General features: G+C 45.6%; 1 protein-coding gene and 1 long non-coding RNA gene across 8 annotated transcripts in view; both read right to left on the reverse strand.

Annotated features, from left to right (window-relative positions):
• GRM7 (glutamate metabotropic receptor 7) overlaps positions 1–17,694 on the reverse strand; it is a 263,150-nt gene that overhangs the window by 189,406 nt on the left and 56,050 nt on the right. The window lies entirely within an intron of this gene.
• On the reverse strand, positions 2,963–7,371 carry LOC311441892. The gene is made up of 2 exons (XR_014696321.1): positions 7,322–7,371; positions 2,963–5,300 (listed from the first exon to the last, which is right to left on the reverse strand). It is a non-coding gene; the product is annotated as an uncharacterized lncRNA (long non-coding RNA).

The raw sequence follows: 17,694 nt of genomic DNA on the forward strand, positions 1-17,694 counted from the left end.
CAATTCTACTGGAGGAATAATCTTGCCATTAACCCATCATAAGAGAAATTTAATGTAATAACCTTCATTGTAGGCAAATGAGCTACATAAACTATCACAGGGCTAACCTTGAACTATGAACTAAAACTGTATGAGAACGATACAGGTACGGTGCATTTTCTTCATTGTGCATATAGAGAAGACAGCCTGAGGAATATAATCTTTGTTTACAAAGGAGAGAGAACTTGCAAATAAAAACTTAAATTATCACGTTAATGAGAAATCTACCTCAGGGCAACTGGGCACGTATTTAAAATTAAAGATAGTTTACTATTATTTAAAGTGATTAAAGTATGTCTGAGACAACACATCTCTAACACATTTACCACTTAAATAATACACGAAAGCAAAATTTGCTTATGCAGATTAAGCAGCCCAGCCTCACTGTGGAGAAGAGAAGTGCTTTGTACCAAGAGGTTCAGGCTACCTGGGCTGTGCTGGGGTAGGAAAAGCTCCATAGGCAACCTTCTCCTGCTTACATTCTTGCTGCATTTCATGTTTGTGCCAGCACAAACTCTGATCAGAAAAAGAGTGGGTGAATAAAGGAATGGGCCCCGTAACCAGCCCTGCGATGTGCCAAGAGGCATTGCAGCAGTCAGACCTGGGCCCCGCAGCACACCAGCCTTTCCTCCCACCACATGCAGACCACCAGCATGCACTCCATGCCCTGCTCCCTGCAGCAAAGGCACTCACTGCCTTCTCCATGGGGCGAGACCCTCATGCTCCTGCCCCTCTGACAGTGGCTGCTTCCACAGAGATACCTGCACCAGCAGGAGGAAATATTCTGCTTCCCCACTGTCTGCCAGCAAGGCCAGAGATATGGCAGTTATAGGCAATACTTAGTATTCCCCTGGGAAGTTTAAGAGGGACTTCTGTAGGGAGACCCTGGGCATGGGGATAAATTTCACCAGCGAAACTGTGTGATTGTACTTAGTCTGCCTCTGATTTCATGTTTATTTTTCTCCAAAATAAACATTATCACGAGCAAAAAGGTCTGTTGTATTCTCTGAGCATAAGAATCCCAACAAGGTCCTTCAGGACAAAGACGCAAGGCATAAAGGAGAGTGAGGAAATGCAGCAAGAAGAGATGTGAGAGCGGATTATAATTATGTGAGAAATCTGCATTTGACATTTCTTCTACTCTCTATATAAGAATTATAAGACATAATGAAGTTTCAGTGAATATCTATACCTTTTATTTCCTTATATTTCATCTCTGGCCTTTTAGAAAGTGCATCATCACCATGCAATTCTACATGTATATAAATATTTATGCACTATCACAGGAAAAACACAAGGCAATCACACTTTTACCTTCACTGGTTTTCTTCACCTCAACATTAAGCTTGCCAGCTAAATAATTACATTTCTTCTTATCTAACTTGTGGGAAAACAAATTTAATAACAGAAATACAGCTAGAAAGGAAAATACTTAGGGGAGAATAATTTTCAGACTTAAACTTCACAGGCTCGATAGATTATTCTGGACACTGGATAATTACTAGGCATGTCTTTATCGCAAAAGTGCTCGGACATTCTAATTAATCCAAATTGCTTTCTAAGGGCCGTGTTATTAGACACATGCAGAAGCAACCAGACACTGAATATTTTTTTTTTTGTTGTTGTAAAGGTCTCAGAGAACTCTGTCTTTCGGCACCCTGATGAAATCCACCCCACCAAGGCCACCAGCTCTTTGCCTTGCATGACAGCAAGCCCAGAGTAAAGGAAAGGAAAGCAGCCTGCAACCAACTCGGTGCCACAAGGAACGCTGCGCAGGTTGGGTCATATGGCCCTTTTAAGAAGCGATGCATAACACTGCCTGAGTGGCAGGACGGGAAGGATCAGTGCTATCTATCCTGCTTGCTGAACTCATGCCTTGGCAAAGCTGCTGGCAGCAGGGCCGAGTGGCTGCGCGCCTGGCAGCACTGGCTCACGGTGCTGCTTTGGCAGATGCTGCAGCCTCTGAGGCAGTGAGGCTGAAGCCTCCCGGAGGTCACTGGGGAGCAGCCTGGCAGTGCCGCAGCAGGAAAAGCCTCCCAAAATCAGGGTGGCCTGGGCAGCCGCTGCAATGCAGTTTCAGATGTTCAACAGAATCCCTTTCCTACTCAATGTCCTCTTGTTAATCTATTTACTTCTCTATTTCTGTATTTTGCTCTCTTTCCCAAGGAGAATTCTACCTTCTTACCTCTTCCCACATCTCCAAGGTAAAATCGCTTTGAAATATTCTCATCTGCAAGGTGATTCCCCATCAGGCTTCTTACAAAACTTTTGCCCATGCTTTGACCTGCATCTCACCAGGCTGCTGTGGCTCCTGTGGCCGATGATGTGCAGGGTGATGGACTGGATGCAATTCTCTTCCTGATCTCTCATGGCAACACGTCACAGACAGAAACTAATCCTTTGAGTCAAAGGAACGCTGGTAAACTGAGTCGCTTAGAGGATTATGGAGAATTGCAGAAGTCTATGTTCTTCATGAGATTATTTTTATTATCATGCATCCTATTTAATAGCCTTGTTAAATATGATTTTCCTTGTGCCACATACCAACTTACAATTACTTAAAGCATCTGCTTAGATGAAGGTCGTATATACAACTTGGGGCAGTAATTTGTCCAAGCAAATATTTCTCCCTCAGTAAATTTAGGTATTCCAACAAAATCAGATAGATAGCAAATGTTTGTAGGTACATGGACCAGGAAAACTGTACAGAAAATGTCTGGCCCCTCAAGGAAATGCTTATTCATGCCTATGATCAAACTAATGCTAAGTAAAATGCATCAGTAGTCATTTTAAATGAATAAAAAGAACCTTTCCTAATCCTCACCTATCTTACACCTCTACTGAACACGTCAATCAATGTTAATCCCTCATTAACATAACTTCCAGTCATTAAAAAAGAATCACAATTGCCACCCAAGTGTCCTTTTGAAGTATCATGTGTAAATTGCTGTCACTCTTCTATATACTAAGGTATTACATGTGATTATTAATCAAAGAAAATGTCCATGGAAAGGGCATGCTAACCTAACTCGGGCTTGTTTTGTTTTCTCCCCTGACAGCAGAATCGTTACACTAGACTTGCCCTATGATATTCTGCCACAGTTGTGTATAGTTAGGTTTGTTTATACTGTGAAATTTGAAGAAAAACAAGAGCAAATAAAGCCACTTTCACCCAGATATTAAGAGAGGTTTTTTTAAAACAAGTTTGATATTTTTTTTCTCTCCCAATTCTCTTCCTTTGGCAGGAAAGATGTACTCTGGAAAGCAGACTGGCAACTGCAGGACCCACATGTCAAAACTTGGAGCGTGTTTTCCTTCAATAAAATGATCACTTGGGCTCTCCTTGGCACTGCCCTGGCTGCTGGACAGGCCTTTTGGCTGGTTCATCGCTGTGCCTGCAAGTTGGCTCTGAGCTCTCGGAGATCAAACTGCTAATGGGCTTCCTGGGCAGTCTTGCATCTTTGTAACCTTTCTTTCCAAGTTTGGCTCATTTTCAGTTGTGGGGATTTTGCTGGCAGCTATGTCTTGAAGTTTTGCATAACAATTTTTAGCTGATCCATGCACAGGGCAAGCGACCTTCATTAAGATAAAAGGGCTCGTTCTGACCCTGAAACCTCAGAAGATAAAAGGTACTGAGCCTGTATCTGGAAAACACTAAATATTTCAAGGTCCTTGCTCTACACATCAGTGTGCTAACGCTAGAAGTCCTCACACTCATCATGATTTAGGGATTGATCCTGCCAGGTGCTATGCATGATCCAACAGCCCACAGAAACCTGCTCACTTTCAGGAACCACCTGAAACCACACAGCAGGCAGCTGCCTGGACCCAGCCCAGTGGTGCTGTGCCCCTACTTCATGGAGGGAACTGCAACTACGTCGCAGAACCAGGAGACTGCATGGCCCCTATGGAAGCAGGGCGGAGGAAAAGCTGCAGGCAGGAAGGAACGATGTGCTACCACATATTTTCTTCTCTTTTTACGAAATAAAAATCTCACATAGAGCATTGCATCCTCAGCTGGTGAAAATTGCCATTGGCCTCAATGGAGCTCTACCACTTTGCGCAGCTTGAAGATCTGATCCACAAAATTAACACGGCAATGAATGGCGCTCTGCAAATAATCGTGCATCTGTATTTATCGTATTAAAATGAGCATCATGACTTTGGAGATCACCTCATGTTTATGCATGTGCAGTTTATACCCTAAATCACTTTTTTTTTTTTTTTTTTACTTCTCTGTGAATAGATGTTTCTGAAAAGAAACTTTATGCAAAATGGCGGGTGTCAGATTATTTTGAACAACTGAATATAACAGGTCTTCATCAGCTCTCACTAGAGCAAATTAAGCAGTGCCGGAAGGTCTGGAGGAAGAAGAGCTCGTTTTGATGGCAGTGATGGGATGTGATGTTCCCTATTAGTCCCTGACCAGCAGGGCAATGCTCAGCACATCATCCTCACTGACAGAAATTAGACAAGCTCCATGACCCATGTTTACAGAAGCCTAAAGCCATCACAGTTGAGCTCCGTGCAGAAAGGATTGGTGTTTCCAGCCCCAATTCTGCAAAGGGGGAGAGGCAAGAGAGAAGGGAGAGGGGGAAGGAGAAGGAACCCTTGCTCTCCATTGGAAAACATGTTGAGAATTTGGACTGAAAAAAGCATCCACATGACTGCTGTCAGTGTTCACAACATGAGCCTCCCCAGACAAGCAAGCTGTGCCTGTGACCATCTTATTTGTGTGTGACAAGCCATAATAAAACATGAACGACAGGTGGAAATCTGGACTTTTTTCCCAGCCCTCAGCCGATGACTTCTGTTCTTTTGTTGCACCTCCTGCTCCAGCTCCGCGGCACAGCAGTGTTCTTATCAGGCTGTTAGTAGCTTTTTTAATGCAGCCTCTTTACACTTAAATCTTGCAAATGTCTATCAGATTCCTAGGTGTCAGCTCTTGAAATAAGCATTGGGTTTTTATTTCCTTCTTCATTACTTTTTTCAATTCCCTTCCCTCCAGTTATTTATTCCTCTGGAGGGTAAAAGAACAGCGCAGAGGAACAAGCCCCTTGTGCATACTTCATCAAGATCTGTAGACTTGCTACTAATTACTGCAGTCACAGTTATCAACCTTACAAGCAGTTCAAAAGGATCAAGGCAGCGTTTCGAGGCTGAGGCTCAGCAGGTTCTGCTAACCCTGCAGTTTGGGGAGGCACTGCATCACGCCACATTTTCAGAGCTGAGAAGCACGGGAATTTTGGAAATGCTGTGTTCTGGTATCACAAGCAACCAACAGGAAAATTAGCATTGTAAAATGGCAACCTAATTTAGATAAGCACTATGTGAATCCATCTAATTTGTATACAGAGTCATTATATGGTCACAACTGAGTGACTCAAGCCTTTTTTTTTTTTTTTTTTTCTTTTCTTCTCCCCCTCCCCTCCCAATAACAGTGCTCTGGGAGTATCCTTAGTTAGTTATGCATTGCTGCTAGTTGACAGCTCACTGGCAGGCATTAAATGGCAGAAACATTATTGTTAATAACTGGGGACAGACAGCTGGCAGCAGGGGGGCAGCAGTTCTGCCCCCGAGCACAGCACGGTGCCTGGGAGGATGCCGGCCTCCTCCCCATGCTGGGGAGCTCCCACCACCACCCAAAACTTCCCCCTGCACTACTCAGCAGCTCCTGGCAGGCTTTCCTGGGATATTTTGGAGCTGCATTAAATGGCTGTCAGCCACTCTCCTCAAATACCATATTTCCTACGTAGGTGCTCTGGCCATCCAGCATTTGGGCAGGACCAGGACTATGCTGCAGCTGGCAGGTTTGGGGGATGCAGTTTGCTCCCCCCGAGCCCCCAGCCCGCCGGGTGCCGCTCACTGCCTGCACCTGCAGCCACGCAGAGCTGCCTCAACGGGCTCTGCTTTCCTGAGGACTGTTTTGCAGCTCTTCATGACTGAAATGCCAGATTTTAACATCCATGCTGACAGCTTGGAAATCACCGTGTTTAACAACAGAAAGCTGAAGGGAAAGCAGATAAACAGAAATACTTTCCTCTTGCATACTGTCCTGGTCCATTTAAATTATTCCAGACATCCAGGAGATTTGTATCTATCTAGGTGCTTACACCACTTCTATCACCATGGTATCCAAGCAGCCCTCAAGTCTTTAAAAATAGAACTAATAGAATTTTCTCCTTATTTCTGCCTTTCAAGCTTTCAAGAGAAATGCTTGATTCATTTATGGCTTTATTTTATTTATTCATTTGTTTGTGAAACAGGTTGAGCGAAGCATACAGCTTTCGCTTCATGTCAAAGAAGAAAATAAAAGAAGGAATGTAAAAGAATTGTCTCTGCGGCTGTACCAGTCCCCAGTCCCTGTGGGTGCTGATGTCCCTGGGGACTCAGTCTCCTCAGCCTTACCCTGGTCCCAGTGAATGCCCTGACTGCAGCACTTGCCCCAATGGGATGGGGAAGTGGGGACGTGGCAACGGCACCACCTAATTAGGAGCAATCCTACAGGGAGCTTTAATTAACTAGGGCAGAGATGCCGGCTGAAGGAAAGCTGTCAGCGCAGCCTTGGTACAGCATTTTTTCAAATCACCTCCTGACTCCGGACAGTGCCTGGCACATTGTACAGGCCATGGGGCTTTCGGCTGCTCCAATTATCCCCGGGAAATGGCGAATCAATTTAATACTCTGAAGGAGGGTGCCTGGCAGATCAGAGTGCTGCTCAGAAGAGACAAACGGTCCCTGCATCACCTCCTTCCCCTGCCCCTGGCCCTCTATTTTCCCCAGGCTGGAGAAGCAGACTGGGGCATTCTCTACAGGGCCCTGCCCATGGGGACAACAGTGCTGGGGCTTTGGGGTGGTTTGCTCAGCATTAAGGTGAGACACTACTGCCATGGGTTCCTCCGGAGGCGGACCCCAGTTATCTATAAGGTAGAAGTTCCCCAGAAGTTCCTCAGTTATCTATAAGGTTTACTGTACCATATGCCACTCTTCCCTAGCAATGTGGGGAAACAATATTCTTTCAATAACTTTCAGTGAGAAGAAAAACATATTAAAGCAAAAACTCACTGAAACAGGCAAGAAGTTTTCCAATCTTTCACTGCTATCTTCTAGGACTATGGAAATTAGCGATGGAAAAATCAGACCACCTATTCCATATCTAGGCCAACGCGGAGGAGTATTCCCTGCAGATTCCCGGCCGCTCCATCCTGCTTACTGCAGAATAATTACAGAGAACAACGTGACTCCTTGTTTCCCCAGAAGCAAACTTCCACATCCCCCTTACATCTCCGAACTCGAGGGGCTCTCCCTGACAGCCTGACTCGCCCCCGGTGCCCCTGCAGAACTCCTTCCTGGCGTGGCTCCCGCACGTGCCAGCAGCCAGGCTTGTGGCCGCATGCAGCACAGAAGTTAACCTCTCGGATTTGTGCTGTCCCACTTTGCCACCCTAATAGAGAAGGAAAAGACACTAATTAGCTCAGTGCTGTTGCAGGAATGCATGAATATTAATGCAACCATCCAAACTAATTTCACCAATTACGACTCTTACAGCAGCTCTATTACAATTCATAGAGCGAGGATTGATACGAGGATCACTCCTGTTAGCTGAGCCAGAACTGCTGTTCGCAGAGCTCTGCTGCACCTCAGGTGACACTAGCAAGGTTAGAAACTTTTTTTTTTTTAGGACTAGAAGAAATAACAAACATCTGCAAATGATTTAAGAATAAAAGTCTTGATCATTCACTAGGCAAAACCCGTCCCACTCAGTTTACAGAGATGCTTTTAGAGCCATGAATCAGAACGGCAGGATCTACGACCTGATCTCTTTTTCCAGCTTAAACAGCAAGGGCTGTTGCCTTTCTGCTTCTGTCAGTCTGTTATACTGCCTCTACCTGAAACATTTATGTAGATTGTCTTTTCTGCTATAAAAATATACACAGCTTTCTTCACCACCCACTGAAGACAGGGAAGTTTGTCATGTCCTGTTCCTAAATGTTCATGCACAGAGCATTTAACACCGAGATATGGCAGAGAAAGGCAGAAACAGCCATAAAACCAATGAACTGACTCCTCGTTTGGGATCTCTGTTCTCTTTCTAGATTTCACATTGATATTCCCCTTTAAAGCATGTGATCTCAGGAAGACATCAGTATATGAAATGGCCAATTGATTATATGACATGTTGAAGCTTAAATGTACTTTTGTTATGCATACAGCATAACATTTATGTATTTATTTCCTTTCATAATGTTTTCTTTCCCTTCTTTGCAAACACTGCCAACACTTGCAGATTATAAAGCTTAAATCTACTGAAAATAAAGAGAACTTCAATCACTTTGTGTAAAAAAAAAAAAAAAAAAAACACAATACAAATTTGCATTTTGTTATCAAGTTAAACTGATTGGGAACAATGAATTCTATTCTATCTATGAATTTGATCCTATTCTGTCTTCTGTTGCTGACGATGACCACAGCTCCGCAGCTGCCCACCCTGCCTTAAGTAACTCGTAACTGCACACAGCCAGGCTGCAGGAGTCACAGTGCCACAAGTCTCCAACGACCACAGCTGCCTGGACTAAACACCGAACCTGCATACCTAACATTGTGCCAGATGCTTAGCATAGATATGCTATATATCTGTGAAGCGCCAACTCACTTTAATAAATAGAAAAACAAAACATAGGGGTCTAAGTACAAATTAACTTCCTTGTTGCTTATGATGAATAAAAGCATGGAGTGAAAAAAAAAATAAAAAGGAAAAAAACAACAACAACAGAAAAACCCCACTAGTAAGAATCAGAAACAGAGCAGGTTATTTTAAAAGTCACTCAGATCAGGATGCTGTGGACCAGATGCAAGACTCAGAGAAATTACAGTGTTTTCCATCCCCTAATGGCTTGCAATTTTAAAAGCAAACAGCATCTTTGAACTGCATGGAAACATGCAAGTCTTTAGGAGTTTTTTTTCTCTGCTTCCACCTGCTGGTCAGACGATACCAGCGGTGTTGGACGAGCCCTGCAGCTGGAGCTCACCCTGGCGAGGTGGCTGCAGCCGGAGCACGCCAAAGCCCGGCCACTGCCCTCCAACCCTGCGGGCAGAGCTGCCAGTCAGCTCCTGTAACCGCGGGCACGATGTAAAGTGATGCAATTATGGCTCAATCACAGCGTGTTTATTCCCTTGATGTTATTGAGAAATTAATGTGCAGGTACTGGACGCAGTATTACAAAGGATAAAGTAAAACCGAAAGCATCGAGTCTGTGACAGCTCCGTGATTTCTATGGCAACACCAGAAAGGAGGAAATTAGAATGTAGAATACAGAATTTAGCAAATAATCATCATCTGGGAGAAAAACAAGCATCAGGATATTTCTGAACTTTTTTTATTTTTTTGTTTGGAGAAGGGATACTCACTGAAAATTGGAATAGCCTCATGAAAATTATTCCTGGAGATAATTACTCTTAATGACTTTCATCTAGAATGAATATTGAATTAGTGCCACATTTTTTGTGATGTACATTCAAATACGTAATTCAGGATTTTAATTCAAACCTACTGTACTTGGTAAAAACGAGATTTCTCTGTTCCAGTAGCTACCATCCCCAACATCTCTGTGCAGTTCTCCCACCCAGCCGTGGATAACAATGCGCCCGGGTGCTGCCCAAACACACGCATGGAGCAGATGCTGGAGGAGATGCATGGAGGTGAGGCAGACCTTGTTTACAGAGCACGTGTTACTCTTTTGAATTGCATTTGCAATTCTTGTGGACTTTGGGTAAACAAAGTTTATCCTAAAGTACACCTGAAGCTCAGTACTAGACAAGAAGGAGGGAAGTGCTCGGCCCCGCACAGCCCAGAAGCCCCTCTCCGGGGCGCAGAGAAACGAGCGCAGCCGAGCTCCCCAGGGCTCCGCAGCATTTCTGGTGCTCAGCTCTGCCTTGAGATGACTGTCAAAGGACAAAACCACTCCAAGTGCCCTGACACCGAGTGACTGATTTCAGTGAGAGTTATGAACTATTTATACAGGCCCTTTGCCAAATGTGTTTCTCTACAAGGTTGGAAAGCATCAAAAACAAGTAAGTGATGTACTTTAGCTATCCACACAGGCCTTTATCATCCTCCACGTTAATAATTTAATGAAATTATGGCATGCCACATACATAAACAGTCAAAAAGGAGCAAAAAGAACACTGCAAATGGCTATTTCAAAGCAAAATGAACATGGCAATGTGAAAGGAGCACTTTGGAACAAGCCTCATTGTACTCTTCAAGGACCATCTCTTACTTGCTTCCTGTGTTTTGTTTTTCATTTTTTAAATAAAGCGCCTTTCGCAAACATTGTTTTTGTCACCCTACATACAAAGGGCACCAGCTCCAGGAGAAATGCCATTATACAGAAGCAGCGTGGGAGGAGGCGCTAGTGGTAGCCAAGGGTAAGGAAGAGATGGAGCTGGGTTTCTCTGGTTTTGGTGAGCCGAACCAGCAGAGCAGATGCCTACGAAACTGCTGTTTATAAATCCAGTACTATCAATTGTTGAGAGCACTTCCCTCAGGTGGGAATATACACCCCCAGCTGTGACAGGTCCAACTTACCATAGTTAACAAACAATAATAACCGTCTCTCACCGAAATTGCAATTTTCTTGTCATCCAACTGGACAAAAAATATTTGCATCTGTTCATAAGCTCAAGACTAGTCCTCAGACGTACGCTGCCAGCCCAGCAGCTAGCACACGAGGTGAGATATCGGCAGGACGGGTTGCAGTCCCCTGCCCGCCCAACCTCCCGCAGCAGCAGGCAGGGCACAGAGTGGAGCTGCCTGGGGGAGAAGGAGTTTGTTTCTTGCTTTTCTTAGTCATCAAAGCTGCAGCGGTATTAATAGGGCAATACGGAACAAAAGTGTTCAACAACAGTGAAACAGATGTATTTAGACAAAAAACAGTATTGAAAATGTTCCGACCTGCTCTGCAATCAGCTTTTACCACTGCATCTTTTGTCACTGCTCCTTTTATGCAGCTCCTGCCCACTGAGGGCTGGGGCGTTGGATTCTTCCCCTCAAGGCCTGTGAAGCTTTTATTTTTCTGGGTTTATCTTTAAAGATATTGCCTACATTTCCAAGCCTTTCATGACTCTGTTACATATCCCTACTCCATCTGGCATTTGCAACACCTTCCAATTTAAATTCATCTGGAATGAATCCAGCAACAGCTTCAGCAATGCCGAAGCAGATGCTTCAAACAATGCCTCTTCCACCTTTTGCGTGGTGAGGAAAGATGGGAGCTGTCAGCCCCACTGCCCTTTGCTCTGCTCAGCAGCACCTCGAGCCCTCTGCCCTCACCACGGGGCAGCGAGGCGCCAGCTTGATGGGCACAGGCAGCTCTGGGTGGCCTCGTGCAGCCAGGATTCCTCGCGCCCCTGAGAACACAACCCCGTCCTCCCTTGGCAGCTATCTGCTGCCTCTCCCTCTGTGCCTGCCAGCTGCCCACAGCTGCTTCTTCTTCACCCCCATGGCCAAGTGGCCGAAGCCCCACAGATGCCCCATCCCCATGCCCCGCAGCCCCGGCACCCAGGCAGGTGGGCGAGGGCACCCACAGGGACCAGCACGGTCTGCGAGTCCCCGAGTTGCCAACAGGGAAGTGAAGCGGCTTCCTTTTCATCTCTGAGATGATTGCCTATCAGTCAGTAGGACGTTACATCTATAATTCAAAACAGAGCTCCTGTTTATAATGAGGACGTAGTGTAGCATTGATCCAGCTTCTTTTAACGTAGCAATAAATATAAATCAAACCAGTAACGCTGCTCATTTTCAAATGCAAACCTATTGCCAAGCAGTCAACCTGATTTTAACATTTTTCAAGTAGTTATATGAGCTGATTTCTTTATGCCCCCCCTAACTTAAACACAAACTGAACTTAATCTGTAACTGCTTCCAGACTGCTCCTCGGGTGCTGAAGATGCTGAGACTGTTCATCCTCAAACAGAGCATGGCCAGGAGTAGGACCACTCGGGGCTGGCATGGTTTGGTGCCAATTAGGGCACAGAGGCTGCACACAGTCCTGGAGCTGGGAGAGGTTTCACAGACAGTTAGGAACCTGGCAAGTTTCTCCATAAATGTGCCACTCCAAGAGGACTTCTATAGCAACTTCTATAGCAACCAGCCCTCACAGGCAACAATCCGAGCAGACATGCCAACTGAGAATATGAGAAGTCTGTGACCACTTGGTCTTTAGATAATAGAGTGATTTAAATGGCTCACAGTATCAAAAAGCATTTGCTCTTTTTTTATTTTTTTTTTTAAAGGATCGCTAAGAAAACCACACCACAAACAGGCAAGGAAGTGAAAGGCGTCAGCAAGCATGGACAGGCTCCCTTCATCCTCATGCACTGCCTTCAGCCCCAGGTGCCTTGCTCAGCTGGAGCCACAGCCACTGGGTGATGCTCTGAGGCTGGAGCCACTGCCCTCCAGCACCGATGGGACCTGCAAAGCCAGCCTCATGTCCAACCCCAAACTCCTCTCAGCCTGGAGTAGCTCCCATAAAATAAGTTATGATTTATAGTAGGTGGGCTCTAGTGGGCACCGGACCAACAAGCATTCAGGAGCTGCTTTGCCACCTCTCCTAGTCACCAACACTAACGTGTTCAGCAAACATCGAGCAAAATATGGCATGCACAGCAAAGTGCTGTCATTGCGAGTGGCAGCAGCGAGGCATGGCTCATCTGGCTTGGTGGGGGAAGCCGGCACCCAGGCACCCACCCCCTGCCCGCACTGCGAGTGGCGAGCCAGGAATAGAAAGGCACTTCCAGCACCCGAGCAGCAGCAACGCGCCCCAAGGTAAATGGATGCCTAGCCTACAAGCTCAGCAGCTAATTGTGCACGGTGTGTGAATGAGGTATTGTGTGCTTAAATACGGTATTAGGCTTCAAGAACAGAAAATCATATTTCATTTGCAGCACAATACAAAGCTGTTGAAAAAACTCCTTCACAGAAGTTCTGTCTGGAAAATGCTGTACACATAATTAAATGATACAGTTAATAAAAATAAAGTATCAAAGGGAAACTAAAATAAAGGTTTGAAGGCAAGAAAAAAGATGTTTTCAGATCTGATTTCAAAATGATGTTGAGTAAATGAGAAAGCCAATTTAACAATATTACAGCACCGTATCATTAGGAGAAAATGAGAACAATCTACTTATCACTAAACTGCTTTTTTTTTCTTTTTTTTTTTTTTTTTTTTTTTAAACAAAAAAGCCACTTAAAACAAAACACGCAGTTGATATAAAGACCATAAAAGCTGGGTTAATTACAGCGAAGCAGACAGAAAGAAGGTGTTAGCCCAGGCCTCACGCTTCCCAGGGCACATCCTGCCGAGCTGTACCCTCACATAAGGTACAGTTGTAGGACAAGTAAACACGGTGCAGAAATTAAAGGACTTTTTTCCCCCCAGGATCTGAATGCATGGCTTCCTAGTCAGACCTGGGGACTGAGGACAGTCTGTCCCTAAATTTTTACTGCAGGATAAAAAAAATAAAATAAAAATAGCAGCATTTGCAAACACATGCTTTGTTCCTCATACAAACAAAGGAATGAAAAAAGTTGGCAAGGCGAGTTGCCAAAAATGTTGATTTAGTACCCATTCTCCTTGCTCTATAAACTTAATAATCTCATAAACCTCTTATTACCATCTCTCGCTACCACCTCATTCGCAGCGCAGCTCGGTGCGAGGTTCAGGCCCGCCCCCATAAACCAGCACGAGGAGCCAGCTTCAGGTTCGGTCATCTCCAGCCCAGATTCAGATTAAGTAGCAATTTTGAAATGATTCAAATACATACAAATAAATTATTAAAGTTTTCCCGGGGGTTCTGTTCATATGATGGGTGAATTATTCTTCCAACAAACACAGCACAGTCATCACTGAGCTCTCACTCCAGTGAGACACGCAAAGTTTAAGGTGTGCCCAGCTACCCAGCTGAGCAAGCCCTATAGCTACAGTTACAGGCAATACTTGGTTACCCAATACCTGATTTAAAGAAAACCAGCAGCTGTCCCTGCTCGAGATTCTTTCAAGGGCAGGGGAAAACTAAGTAAAAATATCATTGTAGTCTGAAAAATTAACAGCACACACACCCTGGAACACCAAAGTTGCTTATATTGGTCTCAAGTCTTTAGCAACTGCTTGGATTAGGAATGCCCTGAAAGAATAAACACTTCATTAATTTTTGTTTTACTTAAGAACCACTATTTTCTCCTCATCCATGTTAACAGCTTTTGGAAAAGGCAGGACAGAAATCCAGCAATTCACCGTGGAACAGCTGGGATTTGTGTCATGTATCTTGTCATGTCAAACTGCTCCGAGATGCCCGCTCTATAGAGGGCTTCTTTTACCAGAACTACCATTTCTCCAAGCTCCTGTTATTTCTGGGAGAAATGGGAGTTCTAGGAGCAGCCAGGGCCCGGGAGGGAAGTCAGGGAACAGGCCTGGAGCTGTTCCTCCATCCCTCAGCCATTTTCACGTGCTGCCCACCAGTGTTGGAACAAGCCTCCGAGGCACTGCGCACAGGGGAAGGGTTGTGGCAGTTGTGTTTCAGGCACGATCCTCTACACCTCCCAGCCCTCACGCTTGTGTGTGGACCCAGCCCTGGTTATTGAGGCTGAAAAATGCAGAAGCTATCTCCCCACTGCAGAGCATTTATAATGCAACGCATGCAAAGCCAACTGCCGAGTCGGTTTACAAAACCAGTGGCTTACCTCCGCTAGCTACGCCAGGGAAAACAGGAGAGCTTGAATACACTAAGTCTAAGGTATGTCAGAATAAGAAGAGGCTTTTGATATATATTTAATTGCAAAACTCAAAGAAAACCCAAAAGCAACCTGAGGTGAATAACCGAGATGAGAGGTTCAGCACGGAGAGCTCAGAGAAATGCAAAGAATTGCACATTTTCCCCCAGCTGAATACTTTAGACAACACTTCAAACAGGGCACAAACACCCAGAAGTGAAAGGAGCTGCTCAGCAGCCTGGCAGTCCTGGGCAAGGTGTTCAGATGGAGAAACTCAATGCCTCAACAGCTGGGAAAAGGCTGGTAGGCATTGTCATGTATGTTTTCAATCAGACCAAGATGAAAAAAGAGAAGCAAAGCCTCAAAAAGGTGATACTTTTCCCACACCTAATTTTGGGAAAGCTGAGCGTTATTTTACCTCACTACAACAGACAGGTAGTCTCCAGCAGCCACAGCCACCAGTGGATTGGGCAGAAAATTTGGTGAAACAGAAGTGATACAGGCTTGGGGCACTGGTAAATGGACTGGACAGACCCACAAGCCTGGAAGGCTCTCATCAGCTTTTGTCTTTTCTGCCAATTACTGCAATGTTATTTTTGATCCTTCTGAGGTTTTTCTCCTTTTTTTTTTTTTTTGTCTTTTTTTTTTTTTTTTTTAAAATCTCTAACTCATTTTTCTGTGCTTCAAAGAGAGTGGTTTTTTTTTTGTTTTTTCTGTAACAGAAAAACGTGATACAGGTCACATCCATCTGTATTGAATCTACCAGAAAAATACTATCAGGGGTAGCTACCCTGAAGAAGCCACCTGAGCACAGCAGCACAGCCTCCAGTGCTTCTGAGCACCGCAGAGCTGCCTCACACCCAGTAATTGCTTCTTTCCCTTGGAGCAGCACCCCCACAATGACCCTTTGCTCATCAATGAGGATTCTGTGTGCTTTTCACTGGTGTTTACTGGGACAGGCACTGCCATCCTCACTCGTGCTCAGACTGCCCTGCCAAGCAGCTTGCTCCAGCCCCACTACAGCTCTCCATAAATAACACTTATTCCTCTATCGCATACAAGAAGAAACGTGACAGATGCTAAATTTGGCCCATTGGTCTGAACGTTTTGGCAAAATATATTGCTGCTGTTTGACAGCCTTTACCCCTGGGCCAGCATTCCCACTGAGCCCCGACAGCTCCCTTTGGAGATCGCAGGGCTCCGCGTCCCGGCTGTTCCTGCACCAGGGCCGACCCATGGCATGCTTGACATGAGGCACCCTCAGCAGGAGGGGGGCTGCTGTCAAAATGGGATATCAGCGTTCAAAGATGGAGACAACCATGTGTTTTGTCTATTATATTCAAGTATGCATTGGTGTTGTTTTTTTTTTTTTTTTTTTAAATAAACTGAGATATGGTGGATGTGCAATGGTTCCCTCTGCACAGCCTGCACCTCTGGTAGCGCTACTTGCACGGTTCTCACCATCACGGTGTCACCACGCACAGTCCTTTCAGTGCATTGATCTCAGCTCTATCAGTTGGAGAGTAAGCTAAACAGAGGCATGATGAGCCACATCCACATTCAGACAGAAAACTACACTTGAGCAGCATCCACTGCCCAGCTCCATTTTTCACTGCAGACCCCCAAAGCAGTGGGGCTCCGAGACAAGGTGAAACCCCTGCACGCCTCTCCCTGCACAGCAGCGGGCTGAGCAGCCACCCCACTGCTCACCCTGCTGGGGAAGGCAGCAGGCTGGAGGTACCAAGGATGTTTCTTCCTCCAGAGACCCGACCCAGCTGCTCTCGGAGCAGACACAACGCGTGGAGCCCTCTCCTGCGGAGCACAGAGGGGCACGGGGAGCCCCTGCAGCACCCACACAGACATCTCCCCTTGCTGTGGGACAGCCCATGTTTGGAAAAGGGAAACAGGAGAAAAATGAATAAACCTTTCAGAAAGAGGCTCATGCACTGTGTTTCCAAGACACGAAATGTAATTTCATTTGTAAAGGCAGCTAGACAAGACTGCAGCTGGTGTCAGGCAAATAAAATAAATAACAGACTCCAGCGTCCGTGGGAGCAGCGCGGCTCTGCCAGGTTTTGGATGGGCTGCTGTGCTCCTGACAGGTAACGCTGGAAATACATTGGCACACGGTGAAGCTGAGATCTTGGCTTTCTGCTCACTGATTCAGAACAAACCCACCCAAATCTCCATTGAAGGATAAATTATGTCACTGCTGAGAACAGATGCTTGGCTGTACAGTGACAAACTATAAATATATCATGTCTGCATGTTACATAAACATGCGTACCCACAAGCATTACCCACCTCAAGACACAGCTCGCCCCGAGCCACAATCCAGCACTGAAAATCACGGAGCAGTGACTGGAAGCATGCAGCAGGGCCTGGCTCAGAGAGCATCACAGCTCCCTTCCACCAGGCTCTCCCAACACCTCGGCCACACGCTGCTTACCAGGGTCACGCACACAGTGTCTCTCACTGTTCTGTGCTCCCTCCTCTAGTTTACCTTGGGTTAGTCAGGTAAAAACATTTGTGTGTGTCTGAGGAGATCTCCGTAAAAGCTTGTGTGTGTGTCTGAGGACATCTCTGAGAGCTCTCAGTCCTCACAGAGGATGGATCAAGCAACCTGGTGCTCTACTAGGCGGGAAAACACGGCGCTCTTCTGCAATGACCCAGTTTGCTGATGCTTTCCAACATTTCCCTGGGGCTCTCCCCAGCACCGCTCCCACACCATCATAGCTGCTTGTGAGGACGAAGCAAAGAGGTGCCAGGTGAGCTACAGCCAGCCCTGAAACCATGCCTTGCCCTAGAGATGTGTGGTCCTCACACACAGAAGTAAAAGTTCATCTGGAACATCAGGATCTTGGCTAAACAAAGCCGGTATGTTA

The sequence above is a fragment of the Aythya ferina genome (assembly GCF_964211825.1).
Source record: "Aythya ferina genome assembly, chromosome: 10".
In the NCBI taxonomy this organism is placed as follows: domain Eukaryota; kingdom Metazoa; phylum Chordata; class Aves; order Anseriformes; family Anatidae; genus Aythya; species Aythya ferina.